This window comes from Hydra vulgaris, chromosome 12, assembly GCF_038396675.1.
Source record: "Hydra vulgaris chromosome 12, alternate assembly HydraT2T_AEP".
Lineage (NCBI taxonomy): Eukaryota > Metazoa > Cnidaria > Hydrozoa > Anthoathecata > Hydridae > Hydra > Hydra vulgaris.
The window spans coordinates 34,494,810-34,512,500 of record NC_088931.1 but is presented as its reverse complement, the minus strand read 5'-3'; positions in this window follow the sequence as shown (position 1 = coordinate 34,512,500).

The following is a 17,691-nucleotide window of genomic DNA, read 5'->3' as shown; positions in this document are numbered from 1 at the left end:
AGTAATTCAATCGACAAAAAACGGCGCGTAAATCGCAAAAGAAAAAATAATATTTTTAATATTCATTTTGGATGTATTGATTAATAGCATTTATTTTAAAATAAATTCATTTTGCAACACGTTTTTTAATTTTATAAAATTTCGTCATAATAGTTTAAGGTAAATCCCACAGGTTATAGGTGGAAAACATCACATGTAAAAGGTCAAAAATGCTACACATTTTGAATACCAAATGGGATAAAGTAGCAAATACCAGATTAAATTAAGCCTCTCTGAAAGCTTCGATGATTAATTTTAAATTACTGTTTAAGTAATTTTTAAATTAAAAGAATTTTAAAAATTATCATAGAAGCATTCGGACTTTCATTTGTCTAGTATTGACTACTTTTATACCATTTGGATTAAAATATGTGGCATTTAAGATCTATAACATGTAGTATTTTCCACCTATATCCCAAGTAGGATTTACCACATAAAACCCATGTGGGATTTACCATATGAAACCCACATGGGACAAAATAATAATCCCCATATGGGTTACATATGGTAGAAACCCACGCGTATCCCATATGGGATTTACCATATGGGATCCATGTGGGATTTACCATATGAAACCCACATGGGACAAAATAATAATCCCCACATGGGTTACATATGGAAAAAACCCACGCGTATCCCATGTGCGCTTTTTCACTGGGTAGCAATTTCATCAACATGTCTTGCTACAACACTGTGTGAAGCTGTCGTTCCAATGTCAAAAAAGCTCAAGACAAATTACAATAAAATTTAAGATGAAGCTATTGAGTACACTAATTTTTAGAAGACTGGGAAAAAGCTGCTACTGTAGTTAAATAGGCTGAAGTTAAAACTCGCCATTTTCTTACAAAAGTGTACAAAAAAAAAATTTCTAAGAAATTATTAAAATAAATTATGTACTCTTGCCTTAGTGAATTTTGAGGAAGATATTTTATTTCAGTTTCAAACTCCAGGAGATTTACATAGAGCTATGTTTATGGCAACAGCAATATTCTACTTAAATATATCCCTATCTTTCAATTAATTGGAAGTTTTGATTGATAAGCTGAATACAGTCAACTGAGTTTGCTTATTCATTAATGTCTACTGAGCCAGGCATTTTCTCTAGTGTAGTATTATATCAAAGAAATGTTTGAGCTTTCCCATGTTGACCAAAAAAAAGCTCATCATCTCGTTGTTAGTTTGGTTGTTGAAAGTATGAGGTCTTCAGATAGAAAAGCTCTAATTGATGTTGGAAGGAAATCAGAGGTGAATTGGTAAGAAGATGTAAAGAGAAAAAAAAAGGCAAAGCTCAAAGGGCTGTTTGCTTTAACAAAGCATCACTCACTAATTTAAAAGAGTTAAAATAAAGCAAAAACTTCTGATGATTCACGTTGCCCTCAGCTTTTTCTGAAGTTTCAATGATTGCTATTGTTAAATTTACCCAACAATTAAAGGTTTGTCATTATGGGTTTGACGATCTTAGAAAAGGATTGTGCCACTTGTTATTGCTTAAATTCTTCTTTTTTTTTTCTTTTTTTTATTAATTAAAAAAAAATATATATATAAATATATATAAAATTATGGTTTATAAGAATTATTCACGTATTTAAAGGTATATGATGGTGTAAAAGGAAAGCTTCAGGATTATGCGTATTCGCTTTTTAGTAATATAGTTTCTTTGTACGAATTCCTTTTTTTTTTTTTTTAATTTTTCTTAACCAACACAAAAACAAAAAGTTAAAGTAGGACATTAGGACCGATGATTTTTAAGTCTTTAGAAAAACGTTTTATATTGTATAGTGCTACGTTTTTTAATTTTTGTTGTCTTATATTTACGATATAGTCTAAGGGGCTTGGTGATAAGACCAATTATGTCTTCTTCTTGCCCCTGCTATTTGTATTTATATTATGCTTTACGACTTTAATAAATTTATATGGCAAAAAAAAAAAAATAATAATAATAATAATAACAATATGTAATAAATTTAATTGTCCGTTTAATTTCATAGTTCCAAGGTAAATGTGTTTTATTAGGTAGAACTCAAATATGTTATTTAAGGTTGGATTTAAATTCATCTAACTCTCACTGTTTTGAAGATCTTTACAAGCAAAAGAAAGAGAACAAATTTGTTTTAAAATTTTCTGTGATGATATTTAATTTTAATAACAACCTGTTATGAAAAGTAACTGTAATATTAATTAACAAAACCAATGCAACATTTTTTTCGAGGATAAAAATGTTTAACAATATAATATAAAGTCTTTTCTATGAATATTTTGTATAAATTTTGTCAAACTATGTCAAACTATGGCTTAAATTAACCATTTTTTAACCAATTTTGCTTTGACAGGTGTCTAAATATAGGTAACAAATTGATCTAGTCTATCGAAACAAGTAAAAAGTAAGAAATAAGTTTTACCGTTACTTTAAAAGGTCAAAATATAGTTATATTATAAATCAGTAATTCTTAACCTCCCCAACTTTAGGTGCCTTTCTGTGAACCTAAAACTCATCCTAGAAACCATTTCTTTTTCAATATAGAATAGAAAACCATTGGTTTTTAATATAGAATAATTTTATCCTAATATATATACATATATATACATATATTAGTAATAAAAGTTATTTATTTTATTATTTTATTATTAATATTATTATTATTATTGTTATAGTTATTATCATTATTATTACTATTATTACTATCATTATCATTATTATTTTAATTCAAACGTTATGTACATATAAACAGGTACAATATTAGTTAAAAAAAAGGCTTACGGTAGATTAAGGTATTATGAGCGCCTTATTATTATTTCGGATCAATAATTTTTGCGAAGAAACAATTTTTAGGGATTGCTAATCATGACCCGTAATTTTTTCTTAAAAACACAGAGGTTTAAAAAAGTAGCAAAAGTGCTTATATTACCCAGACCACTTGGTAATATGAGCACTTTAAATTAGTTCAAAAAAATAAAATTAAGTAAAAAAATACCAACCTGACAATTAGAAATAACTTTGTGAATATGAATCGTTATTAACAAAACTTATAATTAAAAGATCAAACTTTAAACCACTTTTTATTGAAACATTAGTACTTTGTTTTACGCAAAAACAAGAAATAACGAACTAAGTTTTTTTTAAAAAAACTTAGTTCGTTATTTCTTAAATAACGAACTCAAACCTTTGAACAAATAAATTGCAATTTTTTTGAGCTTAAATTATAGAAAGATATTCAATATTTTTAATACATTATAGTTTTTTACTATGTTTTAAGTATTCAAAAGTGAATTAAAGCCACTGCAATTTCAACTTTATAATAGGTAATTTTCAGTTTAAATTCACTTTAAACTAGGTAATTTCAATGAAAAAGACTGGGTAATTTGAGCATTCTCATACTACACGAAAATGGTATCTTTAAATAAAGTCAAAACTAAATGTTTCTATGCATTGTTTTCCAAACAAAAATGGAACGGATTTACAGATATATTTTAACATAATTCTCTTAAAGAAAAATTAAATTTCATTATTTTAGCATCAAAAAATCGATTTGATGCTAAAATCACAGATTTATGCGTGATGATAATATTTTAACAAAGCAAAAAATTTAATAGTGTTTTCATTTGATGAGAGCCGTAACTACTGCTTGTAAATTTGCACTAATTATACTGATTCCTGTTATCACTACATTAAGACGATTCAAAAGATTTAAAGCAACTTCTAAGCTTACGTTTTAGAAATCTTTTAGCATGCTCATATTACCAAGGGTAATATGAGCATACTATTATACCCTAATCTACCCTGCTTCAAATATCAAAAAAGGAAAATTATTTTCTGGTGAGGCTCAGTATAATGGAAACTAAAAACAGCAAGAAAAATTTTCAAGGATGAGATTGGGGAGGTTGACAATTATCAAAGTTTGTATTTATTAAATAAAAAATATTTTAAATTAAAGTTAAAGGACTTTTTAATAATCCTAGCAAATCAATTTATTTTGTCTCAAATACAAAAAGGACAAAAAACCACTTATTTTCTAAGTATTTTTATAGATGAAAATCTAACGTGACTCAAAACTCTGTGCACCAAAGAATCAAAAGATATTAAAATATTATACAAAAGTTGTTGTTTAATAATTGATTATTTAATAAAAAACTTTTGAGAACTATGATAATTTTTAGTTTCTTTTTATAATTATATGAGAAATAAAATTCATTTATAAGTTTTTGGTACACAACTGCTATGTTTTGTAGCTAAAACACTTAAGCGTTAACAGTATTTCTTATTTCTTTTTTATGAACAGCAAATTTATATATTCTACAGAGTTGTTAACAAGGCCAAAATTAGCAACACCAAGGCCAAAAGCTACGAGGCTAAAGCCAAGGCCAAAGTCAAGAACTTTTAGGTCAAGGCCAAGAATAAGAGTTTCAAGGCCAAGGCCTACGCAAACATTTACAAGATCAGAGATTTAAATTTTTGTCTTATGTTAAGGCCAATTATTAACAGATCTGTAGGTAACAATTACTGCGACAATAAAACCATATGCTGTAAAAATAAACCATGGTTATGCTCAGAATTCAGCAAAGCCAATAAGAAAACATACTTGTAGATATATATGAAAGCCGAAAAAGAAAATACATAAAAATAAAGAATGAAAACTTTTAATTCTTTAATTTTTGTATTTTTTTTGAAGGCCAAGGCTAAAACAATCAAAGCACAAAGCCAAAATTTTCAAGGCTAAGACCTAGGCCAACAGTGTCAATGCAAAGACCAAAGCCAAGGGCTTAATTTGGCCTCGGTGTAGGCCTAAAGGCGACACCGAAAATCTCTAACGAAGTTTATAAATATATAACTTCTAAAACTTCTAACAATTTTTTAGATTGTTAAAAAAATGAAAATCATCAAATTTTATTTTTCAATGTAATATCTTATTATTGATAATCATTTATGTGAAATTTTGATTCCAAAGTCAAACATCTAAATTGTCATGCTTACACACGCATTTTTTGCTTGTTTGTGTATCACAGTTTGATTTTTTAAACTCATTGTTAATTAGCTTAAACTTCTGTTGTAGAACAAGTCGAACTTTAGGTGAAACAAGTATGTATATTATTGCATCGCTCCATAGGGATAAAGAGTAACATAATGACAAAAATATTTTTAATGCTTTTGATTTTATAATCAGAAATATATTCACCGCTAATATAAAGTCGGGAATGGCAACCAAAACAACAAACGTTGTTATGATAGTAATCGATAACAGTGATCCTTTAACTATACTTTTTTGGTGATGGTTTGAGCGGAGCTCAGATCTACGTCGTTTTAATAACAAAACAGCATATGTGTACACGTAGATAGAAAACATTAAAATTATGCAGTCTATACAGGCAAAAAAAAGAACGTCTAAATAATAACAATACACTCCAATTAAACTTCCACTCGTTATTGAAAGGCTCCATAAACTAACTAGTCCAACTACTGTTTTTTTTCTTGTCCAATAGAGTAGATATTTTATATTAAGTTTTACGTGCAAGTATCTATCGAATATTAACCAAAGCGTTGCGAAATAATAACCAATATTTAAAACACTCTGAAACACTTGAAATATTTTTTTTACTTTAAAGGGAACAATAAAAACAACACTAGTTCCCATCGAAGTTTTAATTATTAAAATAAGACTCAAACTAAAGTCAAATACGCAGAGATTAGTAATTATAACTCTTTGAGTGTCCGTTCTAGATTTTTTTAAGGTAACCAAAATATACAATCCTATGCCATTCAAAAAAAATCCAAAAATGCAAAAAGCCAATAACACAACCGATTCAAATTCAAACATTGCTGAAGATCAAACTTTTTTACCAGCAGTTTCTAAAAGTTAAATTTAAATATAATAATGATCAGTTATAATTCTTGATGTAATATAATTAATATTAAAATAATGAAAACCTTGAAGATAATATATTGAAAATATTAGAAAAGATATAAAAATTTATATTGAAACCTATTGAAGATAGTGCATTCCAAAATTTTGTTAGAATTTTTTTTGTTTTTTCAAATGTTTTTAAATGTAAGTAATGTTTTAAAGGAAAGTTAAAATTCTAGCGGGCACAAAATGTACGTTAGACGTTTGAGCGACTTTGTACGTACTTGTGACGTCTATAAAACGTTGCGCAGAGTCTTAAGGACGTCTGTGCACGCTGGGATGGCTTTAGTAGACCAGACAACTTGCATTTTTTGGTTGCAATTGATCCCTTACAAATTTACATAAAATTTATTTAATCAAATTGTGAAATAACTATTAGTCTCAACAAAAAATTAAACGCACCAAAATTATGTAAAATTAATGTTTACTATATCACTTGCGTCCTCAGAAATTAAACTTACATCAGAATTACATCATAATGGTTTAGAGGTATTATTACGTTTAATTTGAAATGTAAACATTTCCTTTATTTATATTTGGACATTTAAAGAACCTTTTTCTTTCTATCTTTCAAAATGCATAATATATGTGTGAAAATGTTCAAACTTAAAAAATTTTAAGTTATAACTTAAAAAATTTTAAGATATAACTTAAAAAATTTTAAGTTATAACTTAAAAAATTTTAAGTTATAACTTAAAAAATTTTAAGTTATAACTTAAAAAATTTTAAGTTATAACTTAAAAAATTTTAAGTTATAACTTAAAAAATTTTAAGTAATAACTTAAAAAATTTTAAGTTATAACTTAAAAAATTTTAAGTTATAACTTAAAAAATTTTAAGTTATAACTTAAAAAATTTTAAGTTATAACTTAAAAAATTTTAAGTTATAACTTAAAAAATTTTAAGTTATAACTTAAAAAATTTTAAGTTATAACTTAAAAAATTTTAAGTTATAACTTAAAAAATTTTAAGTTATAACTTAAAAAATTTTAAGTTATAACTTAAAAAATTTTAAGTTATAACTTAAAAAATTTTAAGTTATAAATTAAAAAATTTTAAGTTATAACTTAAAAAATTTAAAGTTATAACTTAAAAAATTTTAAGTTATAACTTAAAAAATTTTAAGTTATAACTTAAAAAATTTTAAGTTATAAATTAAACTTTTAAAAACACTCAAAACTATTTTTGTTTTACTTAATCATTAGTCATTTAAATAAAAAATTATATTTTGTGATTTTTTGCTATAATTTCGTTAAAATATTTGTGTAAAAATCTTAAAGGAATATAAGTTAAACGATTAGTTTTGTGGACGTACTTATTAATTATGTGTATATATATATATATATATATATATATATATATATATATATATATATATATATATATATATATATATATATATATGTATGTATGTATATATACAACATTTTATTGCTTCCGTAACTTTATATGACATGAACATGCTTATTCAGTGGTTAATAAAGTCAGTATTATCCCAAATCTTTTTATCAAATGTTACTTTGAACTTATTTATGTAAAAGCAAATCGCAGCAAATCGTAGCAAATCGTAGTCTTTACATTTATTATATTAGACTTAGATTATTTTGTCAATTATGTGGAAAGAGTAAAAAATTCTCAAAAAATCAAAAAAATGTCTTAAAAACGTTTAGGCAACCCAAACGTAACATTCAAAGTTTTATTCAAAGAGTTGTTTTTATACATATTTTCAAAAAAAATTTCATCAACACAAAAACACAATGTCATTTTAAAAAAAAATTCCATCAACACAAAGACAATGTTATTTTAAAATCAATTTTCATCAACACAAAGACACGATGTCATTTTAAAAAAAATTTCATCAACACTAAAACAAAATGTCATTTTAAAGTAAAATTTTAAGAAAGAATTAAAAATTAAATTTGTCAACTTTGTTAAATAAACTTTGAATAAAATTTAGGCTGTTTCTAGATATGAAACTATTTAGAAATATCTTCGAGATTATTTCTAAATAATTATTAAAAGTTAACTATTTAAAAGGTATTTAAAAATACTTTTCCAAGTAATTCCAACTTTTTCAACTTTTTCAAAATTCCAATAATTTTTTAGCCCTAAAGTTATTTTAAATAATTGTAATTATAGTTATTTATTATGTTATTTTATATACTAGTAATTATTATTAAGAATTAGTTTATTACTTGTAATGCTAATGTAAAATTAACTTATATATTTGTTAATAGTTATTTCGAGGTAGCACGAATGTCTTAAATTATTAGTTAATATTAGGTACCGATGGCCTTCTATACTATGAAAATATTTTACATTTCAAGTAAAAAAAACTCTATGTAAGTAAAATTAGGTCAACTCTTATTTCTTGACTTACTATGGCTACTATAAATAAAGATTACCTGTATTTGAATATATTTAATAAAAAAGAAACTCCAAATGAAAATAAAAATACCAAAACGGCATTGTTTGTTTGTATTTAGATATTTACATTATTAAAATATCTGCATCCCAAAAATTTAAAACATAAAAATTATCACACTTACCTGAAAAACCTCACAAACAGCATATTCTAAACATTAATATAGGTTTTTTGATTTCTAGTTTTTTTTTTAAGGTTTTATAAATATTTCTTACTGCTAAGTAGTTTTTTTTTAGCTAAGTAATTTTTATTTTAGTTATCCTAGAATTTTTATGAATATTTAATAATTTATTAGGAACGTTAAATATGAGTTAATGTTTAAATACTTTAAACTTCTTTGAGAATTAATGCTTATTTAGAGGAAAAGAACTTTTTTAATTTTTAAAAAAGGAAATTCTTTTTCCTCTAGCATAAAACATTATTTATTCTATATTTATCGCTTGTTAGATTACAAAAGCAAGGTAAGCCTACATAAGAGGGTGAATCTATGCATTAAACATATAGCTAATGCTTCGACATTGGCCTTGTTAGCAATTGATCGACGCCGATGATTTTGAAACATCTTTTCTTTTTTTTCTTTTGTGTTTTTATTTAATATGCAAACATAAAATTATGCAATGATTAATTTGAAAACAATAAACAAGCTTTAATTTATTATATAGACATACATACAATATAATGAATAATCCCTTTAAACAGTTTTTTTCTAAAATAGTAAAACAGTTTTTATCTTTTTATGTATGTATTTTCAGGGTGGTGTGGCGCACAGTGCCCCAAAATACCAAAAAATCGTTGCCAATATAACATGTTGAAGACTCATTATGATAAACTTATGTTCATTAGCAAAAATATTTAATAAAATAAACATTAAATATCAATTAAATTCTTATTTTATACGGTTGATTGCGCATAAGTTCGATAAGTATTTTGTAAGGTTTTATTTTATTTTTAGTTATAAATTTTCATGCATTATTGCTTGTAAACTTATTTTATTTACCATCATTTTGAATTATAGAGTTTTTAGGATTAGGGTCCGACCATCATTTTAAATTATAGACTTTTTAGGATTAGGGTCCGACCATCATTTTAAATTATAGAGTTTTTAGGATTAGGGTCCGACCATCATTTTAAATTATAGAGTTTTTAGGATTAGGGTCCGACCATCATTTTAAATTATAGGGTTTTTATTAAAATTGTCATTTTTGTTCATACTCTTTTAATAGCTTAATTTAATCATTTTATGCTTATTGTCATATTGTCATATTGTCATATTGTCATATTGTCATATTGTCATATTGTCATATTGTCATATTGTCATATTGTCATATTGTCATATTGTCATATTGTCATATTGTCATATTGTCATATTGTCATATTGTCATATTGTTATATTGTCATATTGTCATATTGTCATATTGTCATATTGTCATATTGTCATATTGTCATATTGTCATAGCAGTTTTTAAAATACTTTTACTGTAATCCATTACTTTAAGGGGTCAAATAAACTTTTCCTTGCTTTATAAAACATATAGTTAAAAATATAGCATAAATTTTTTTACCATTAATAAATTTATAAAAGTAGTTTTGGTTTACGGGTGATTTTTCAAAAACAAACATTTAATAAGTTGTTTAAACTACTAATCTGTTATACAAATTGTGCAAATAAAAACATATAATGGTTTTTTTTACCAATGGCTTCGATAACAAAACAATATATATATATATATATATATATATATATATATATATATATATATATATATATATATATATATATATACAGGGTGACCCGAAAGTTCTGGCACTCATTTATTTAGTTTATTAGACTTAAGGAAATGTATTATTTGTCTATATTTTTGTTTCCATTTTATTCCTATGTCAATTCTTAATCGTATTCAGGGATTTTTTTAATTTAAATCTATTTAATTTTTAGTATGAAAGTCACAAAAGACCATCGAGTTTCTATAGAGCATTTGTTTTTTTGTGGATGCACTGGAGCAGAGATAGCAAAAAGAATTTAAATTCCTCGATTCCTCTCCAATAATTAGAAATGTTGAAAGGAGACAGGCAGCACTAAAGAAAAGCCTAGAAGTGGAAGACCACCGACATCAAGTAGCAAAATTATTATCAAAAAAGTGTGTGATAGAATTCGTCGAAATCCGAGGAGGTCGACAAGAAAAATGGCAAATGATTTCCAAAAAGGTCGTGAATCCCTGAGAAAAATATGCAAGGATAAGCTAAAACTTATCCCATACAAGATCCAAGAAGTTCATCTTCTCACAGACAATATGAAGAAAGTAAGAATGGAAAGATGCAAGCTTTTGCTCAAACGTTTTTCTACGCCACTCAGGAACTGTTATTAATGATGAATGTTTATTGAATGTTGAAGCTTTCTTAAACCATCAAAAAGATCGGATATTGTCCAGAAGTATCGGTGATGCAAACATGAAGGGTAGAATCGATTCTTGTTAAGGACATCCGCAATCCGTTATGTTTTTTGGAGGGATAACTTCGAATGGCAAAACTCCGTTAGTTTTTGTGGATTCTGGAGTTAAAATTAACAGTCAAAACTATTTAAAAGATGTCCTTATAAAAGAAGTACTTCCATGGTCCCAATCACACTTTGATACAAAGCCCTCAATATTTCAACCGGATTCAGCTCCTGCCCACAAGGCAAAAATCGTTCAAGACTGGTGCAAAAACAATTTTCCAGATTTTATCAGACCCTAAGAATGGCCTCCCTACTCGTCAGATCTCAACCCGTAGGATTATTACGTGTGATCAGTTTTGAAGACTAAGGTATGTTTCATCCCTCATAGGAATTTGGGCTCTTTGCGCCGAGCACTTCAGAAGGAATGGAATAATCTTTCTCCAGAATACCTGCGCGCCGCAGTCAATTGTTTCTCTAAGAGACTTAGGGCCTGTATCAAAGCTAAAGGCTGTTGTTTCGAAATCTAATGTTGTAATGTGATTGTTAGTTGTTAGAATAAAGTTTATTTTTAATCTTATTTGCCTTTTTTAAATTTAATCGTTTTTATGGCAATTTTACTATGTGTCAGAACTTTCTGGTCACCCTGTATATATATATACTAGAGTTATGACTTTTTAACTTTTAGTAAAATATCTAATTACCTGTGTCATTATTCAATGAACTTTTTCTCACAAGTAATGAAAATGGGTTTTATTCTGATTAATTTTCAAATAATAGGGTATACGGAATATTTTGAATGGTATATAAGTAATATTTAAATCTTATTGCTGGAAAGAAAGTAGGCTTTCTTTCCAGCAATAAGACTTTCTGAAGCCTAAACCCTTTTCTTGAACCTCGTGAAACTTTCTAAAAATTTCTAAACTTTCTGAGTGTTTTTAGAAATCTCTGAAACTTTCTAGAATTTTTTGAATCTTCTAGAAGTTTTTTCTAGTTTCCATTAAAAAAAATTTTTCAAGTAAAAATTATAAAAATTTAGACTGTATAAACTGCCTCATTCAGCAACGCTAATAATTATATTTGAATCTGTATTCGCCAGATGGCAGTCAAATGATATAGAAGTACAATAGCACTTACATTTATTATTATTGCCTTTCAGAAATATATTCAAGTATTATCTTCAATCACAACGTCCTGTAAGAAAAATGCATCTACTACTGAAAGAAACAAGGCGATCTGGATGATTAATTTCGTACAATTTTGTGAGTTATATAAGAAATGAAGAGCTATTCCATTAGAAGAACAATCACTGGAAGATAATAGCTGAATACCACCTTAAATCCAAATTGTTAAGCAGTCTCTGTTCCTTGAAGAATCCATCAGAGGGAGACAAGAACTTATAAACTATTGAGAAAGAAGTAGCAAGTTTGTGGCAAAAAATATAATCCTTATATATCAAATTACGTGTTCAGGCAAAACTGGATTAAGTGCTGAAGACGTATGATAAACGTGTAAAACAAAGAAATTACGATCCATTGAATGAGGTTTTTGACAAAAAAAGGTAAATGACTCTGCAGTGAGGATAAAAGATTCATTTTTAGGTTGAAAGTAAAGGACAGGGTATGAATCTAGGAAGGCTTCCAGTTCAATCTATCCATCCATTCGAAGAAAAAAATTTTTCTATCCATCCGAAAAAAACTTAATCTATCCATCCATCCGAAAAATAAAATATCCTTAAAGCTCATTTTAATAACAGTAACAGCAGCAGCAACAACGTTAACTTCCGAATCCGAGTCTGAGGCAGAATATCAAGAGTGGAAAGATTCAGAACACTAGTACCAGCAAGAACTACAGCAAAACCAAAAATAGAGGTATAGAATCTTTGTTGTAAGCAAACTGTTTACAAATAAGAAAACTTTTGAACCATAACAGGGTTTTATTTTCAATACCATATTACATTATTTTTTCTTAACAGGATTTGATGATTATCAAAAGCCTTGGAAAAATCAATAAACACTCCTAATGTAAAAATAAGTTGGCTTTGAATAAAGGGATACAAAAAAATATATTGAAAAAAAAAACTTAAAAAATTTAATTATCTTTTCAAAAACCACGGTAGGGGCTTTTTTCAGGGTAGGGAAAGATATGACCCTATAAAATCTTAGTAACCGAATTATAAAGGGTAATTATTCTGACGACGACACAAATTTTAGCAAAGTGTGATAAAGGAGTTGTAATAATTTTTTTTCAAAACAAGTTTGAGAAAACGGCTGTGGAACTAAATTATATTTCCTAAAAAGACATATTTATTTTTTATCTTTTTGTAAGTAAAAATTATGAAAAAAAATAGACGATGAGTTTATTTTACATTCAAGCATCAAACATGAAAAATTAAAAACATTTAGTTTGTATATATTAAGAGCTTTCATTGCATATAAAAGAGGTTTGGGATGAACAAAACTGTCCTTGAAATTTATAAGCCTTGCAACATGCTTCTGTTGCCAATAGAAAGGTTTAAGTGTACATTTATTTGTTCTAGTTTGCGTAGGTAATATGACAATGAATTAAAGACTAATACAATTGAATTAAGGTATGTTTGTTTAATACGCTTGTTGTTTTGTATAAAATACTCTTCGAAATTTTATTGGACAAGTTTGAAAAATAGTTTTTCCTTGTTAGATTTTTGTCAAAGTACCCTTGTATCTTGTCACTAAAACTCTTTTAAAAAGCATATTATCAATAATAGGAGAAGGCTCATTGGGTAGTAGGTGTTTTTTATTAGCTGGATGGAAAAGAACCCATTTAGCTGTATCAATATTTAATGATAGTTTGTTTAGTTTAAACGGTTTAGAAACATTAACTCGTTCAATGTTCATGTTGTTAAAAAACGTCATAATGTCATTATAAGAGAGCTAATCATCAGCAAACATAGATGTAATTAGATTAGAAGCTTTGAATAGATCATAAATGTAAATTAAAAATAAGAGAGGTCCGAATATGGATAATTGAGGAACTCCGTATGTTATATTTAAAAAATTAGATAATATATTTCTATCTGCATAAATAAGTTGCTATCTATTATTTAAGTAACTTGTCAGTAAAACTAATATGCTACAGTTATTCCATACTACTTTTTTTTTAAAAGGATTATGTGATCAATAGTATTAAAAGCTCAATAAAAGGTCAATAAAAAATACTTAAAGTCAATTGATAATTTTCAAACGAGTACGAAATATTTCTAGTAAATTGAAGAATTGCGTGTTTAGTGGATTCATTTTTAGTAAATTAAAAGATTGCGTGTTCAGTGGATTTATTTTTATTAAAATGCAGAATTGCGCGTTTAGTGGATTTGTTTCTAGTAAATAGAAGAATTGCGCGTTTGGAAAATTTTTTTTTTTTTGAAACCCATTATGATTGCCATATGATAGATGAGTAAAACCGGTTTAAATCGCTCAACTTATCATTCCGCACACTGATCGAAATTATCAAATAATAATTGAACGGATATGCCTATAAAAAATGTAAAAATAGATTCAAATACAGAATTACCTCCTCTATTCGAATTAGTAAAATTATATGCCAATTCACCTCCATTTTTTCTTTTTTTATACAACTTTAACGAGGAGTGAATAATTTTTATATATTTCTTACCGATGAAAAAAAATAGCGCTTGAACCGAAACTGATATAAAAATAATTTTATCACTATCTTGTTGAAAATTTATATTCCCTTCTAATAATATAATTTTTATGCAGTTAGAGCAAAAAAAATCTAAAAAGTAAAAAGTGTTATTTGCCAATACATTCATCACTTATCCATTAAAAATCTATTGTTATGTTATTTCTCAATGTAATCATCACTCATTCAATTCAACTCAACTCACTCACTTCAAAATGTCAACTATAAAATAAAAACGTACAAGGATGATGATAGACTAGCCGCATTAACTGCTACGAAAGACATAATACGTTACAGAGAAAAGCTGCATTCAAACATTGCGTTCCAGCCTCAACGCTCAAAGATTGCAAATATAACAACAACAAAGGCTTCCATAGCTTAGGTGCAACAAAGGTGTTCTCAAATGAAACAGAAAGATCTTTCTATTTGCTTTGTGTTATTTCTATACATTAAAATTGTTTATTTTAATACATGCGCACACGTGCATGTGTACACGTTTGTCTCTTCTAGTGTAAGTGTACATGATATTTATATGTATTTACATATGTGTTTATGTAGGTGGTGAGGGATGCGCACACCATGCGCATCCCTCACCACCCTCACGAAATCTCTAAGAATGTTGGAGCTGTATTAAAAACTGGGAAAGCGATTGGGATTTTTGATTTTTGTAGTGTAAATGCACTAACATGCGCTAGGTGCATGCGTTCTAATCACTTGGTGACTGAGGTTATGATTTAACCCGAAATGAACTCCTCGAATTTGATGTCAAAAAAAACTTCAACAAAAAAGGGGAGATTTTAGCAACTAACAGAGCCGCTTCTTTTACGCCAGAAATAATTGATTGTTATTTTGAATGCTTTGCCAAGCAATATCAACAGATTGGTATAACCTCTGGGTTGCATATTTGGAATTGTCATAAAAAATACTTTTTGGGTAATCAAGGCAATGCAACCGTAGTGTGTCGAAAAGGGACAGGACGTGCATTTAAACTTATTTGCAACAATGAAAAATTTTGCACCACCATTTGTTATATAAAAAGCCAAAAGAAACTTTGATCCTGAATGAGCGAGAGGTCATTCAGTTAGCACCAAATATTCAATTTCAATATCAGATTGGATGGAGCACAATACGTTTATTAAATGACTGAAAGAAGTATTTATATCTGAAACTGAGCAAATTACGGCTCACTTGACTTTGGAAGCAGTATTGTTGTGCAAAAAACACAATTTAATCTTAATTGGTCTACCAGAGCATTCTTTACATGATCTACCACCATTTTATTGAGGTGTCTATTGTCATTTTCCACCGGTGCTCCAACTGCTCTACGAGAGTGGTAAATGTTTTATACCCTTGTATCCCATTGTTAGTCTTAAGTACGCTGGCTTATTTCCACTTAATAAAAATAACATAAGTCATAAGGTATTTGCAATCATACTAATGTTTAATCCACCATCATCAACTTTAGGGCCTACACAGCACCTACACCATCTTGCTCAGTCACAGCTTTGTCAACTTCAACAGCACAACTACACAACGATTACCAGCTTTATTAACTACGCCAGCTTCAAGTTATGATAGGTATCAAGCATGTGTTGAGCGTTTCAAAAACAGTATCGAAATGTTAATCGCAATATAAGAAATCGAAGCAGTGCAACATGTCAAAACTTGATGGAAAATGTATTAGCAAAAAAAACGTGATCGAACTGCTTAGACAAAAAGATGAAGAAAAAGCTACAAAAGTAAAACTGAACTATCGAACACAAAGAAACATCTTTGATGAGAAATTATAGAGCGGTATACTATTTATACAATTTTTTTAAAATAATAATTTTTAAATCGGACTTCAAAGTTCATGTTTTAAGATTATATTTTTATATTTTATGACACTTTCTTACTACATAATATTTTCTCTTTTTTTACTTACGTCATTAAAGCGTATTAAACAAAAAGTTTATAAACTATACACTTACTGTTAGTGAAAGTTTACTGTTTGCTTGCTGTTTGCTTACTGTTAGCAAACGTTTTATTGATGATTCACCCAAGTTTCGTACCATACATATTCATTTATTTGTTGATTTTTCAACTACGACGCTCAGCTATTACTATTGCTCAGCTTAGCTGGGGCAGGTTGCGCAGCTCCGCAAACTTTAGGTAATATCTTCTCAATAAAATCAAAAATTATACTTTTTTGTTAACAAATTTTTAGCAGGTTAAATTATCTTTCAAATATTAAAAAAATTATATAAATCTGACGCACCGTTCTGTTAGATTTAGTAAAAATTGCTCAACTAGCCATACAATATTGTAAAGTAAATCGGAAGTTTTTAACTCCAGCGATAAAATAAGTTCGTATTCTAATGTCTCCGTTTGGTTAAGGCTGTTAACGCCAAAATCTAACCCTGCTATACCCTGCTGTTAAAACTCCTATCAATATACAATTTTTTATTATATTAAGAAAAATAAAAAATCGTATCCAATCAAAACAAGCGTAAACAAATAAGTTTAGCATATATGTATGTTAAATACATGCGTAACTGTATAACATTTATGGGTTTAATTTCACATGTAATTTGATTCATAAATAAACATATACATAAATATATAAATATATATATATATATATATATATATATATATATATATATATATATATATATATATATATATATATATATATATATATATATATATATATATATATATATATATATATATATATATATATATATATATAAATATTCAAATTTACTTATTTAGTACCAAAATGATAAAAATACATTTTATTGTCAGTTGTTTTCCGATGAATATGTAAGATTTTAAGAATTGTATTATAAGGTTCTCACTGCTTTGCAACAATAGCAATAGGAAGTATTGCTACTTACGAATTACTACAGAAGTAAATAAGCGCCATGTTTTACTAATGGCTTGCGAGCACTGGTCCCTTATTTATACTTTAAATTCAGATCAAATGCATTCTTATATTGATTAAATTGAAATATAGATCATGAAGCAAATCTTTTTGAAAAAATTACAATAACTGGTAACCATGTGATAACATTATATCAGGTTAAAATTATATCAGGTTTCAAAGCATGACTTGAGCTTATGTCATAAGTTTTGAAAATATTTGATTATAGTGCACATGACAATATCATCAGCATTTGGAAGATGATATATATATATATATATATATATATATATATATATATATATATATATA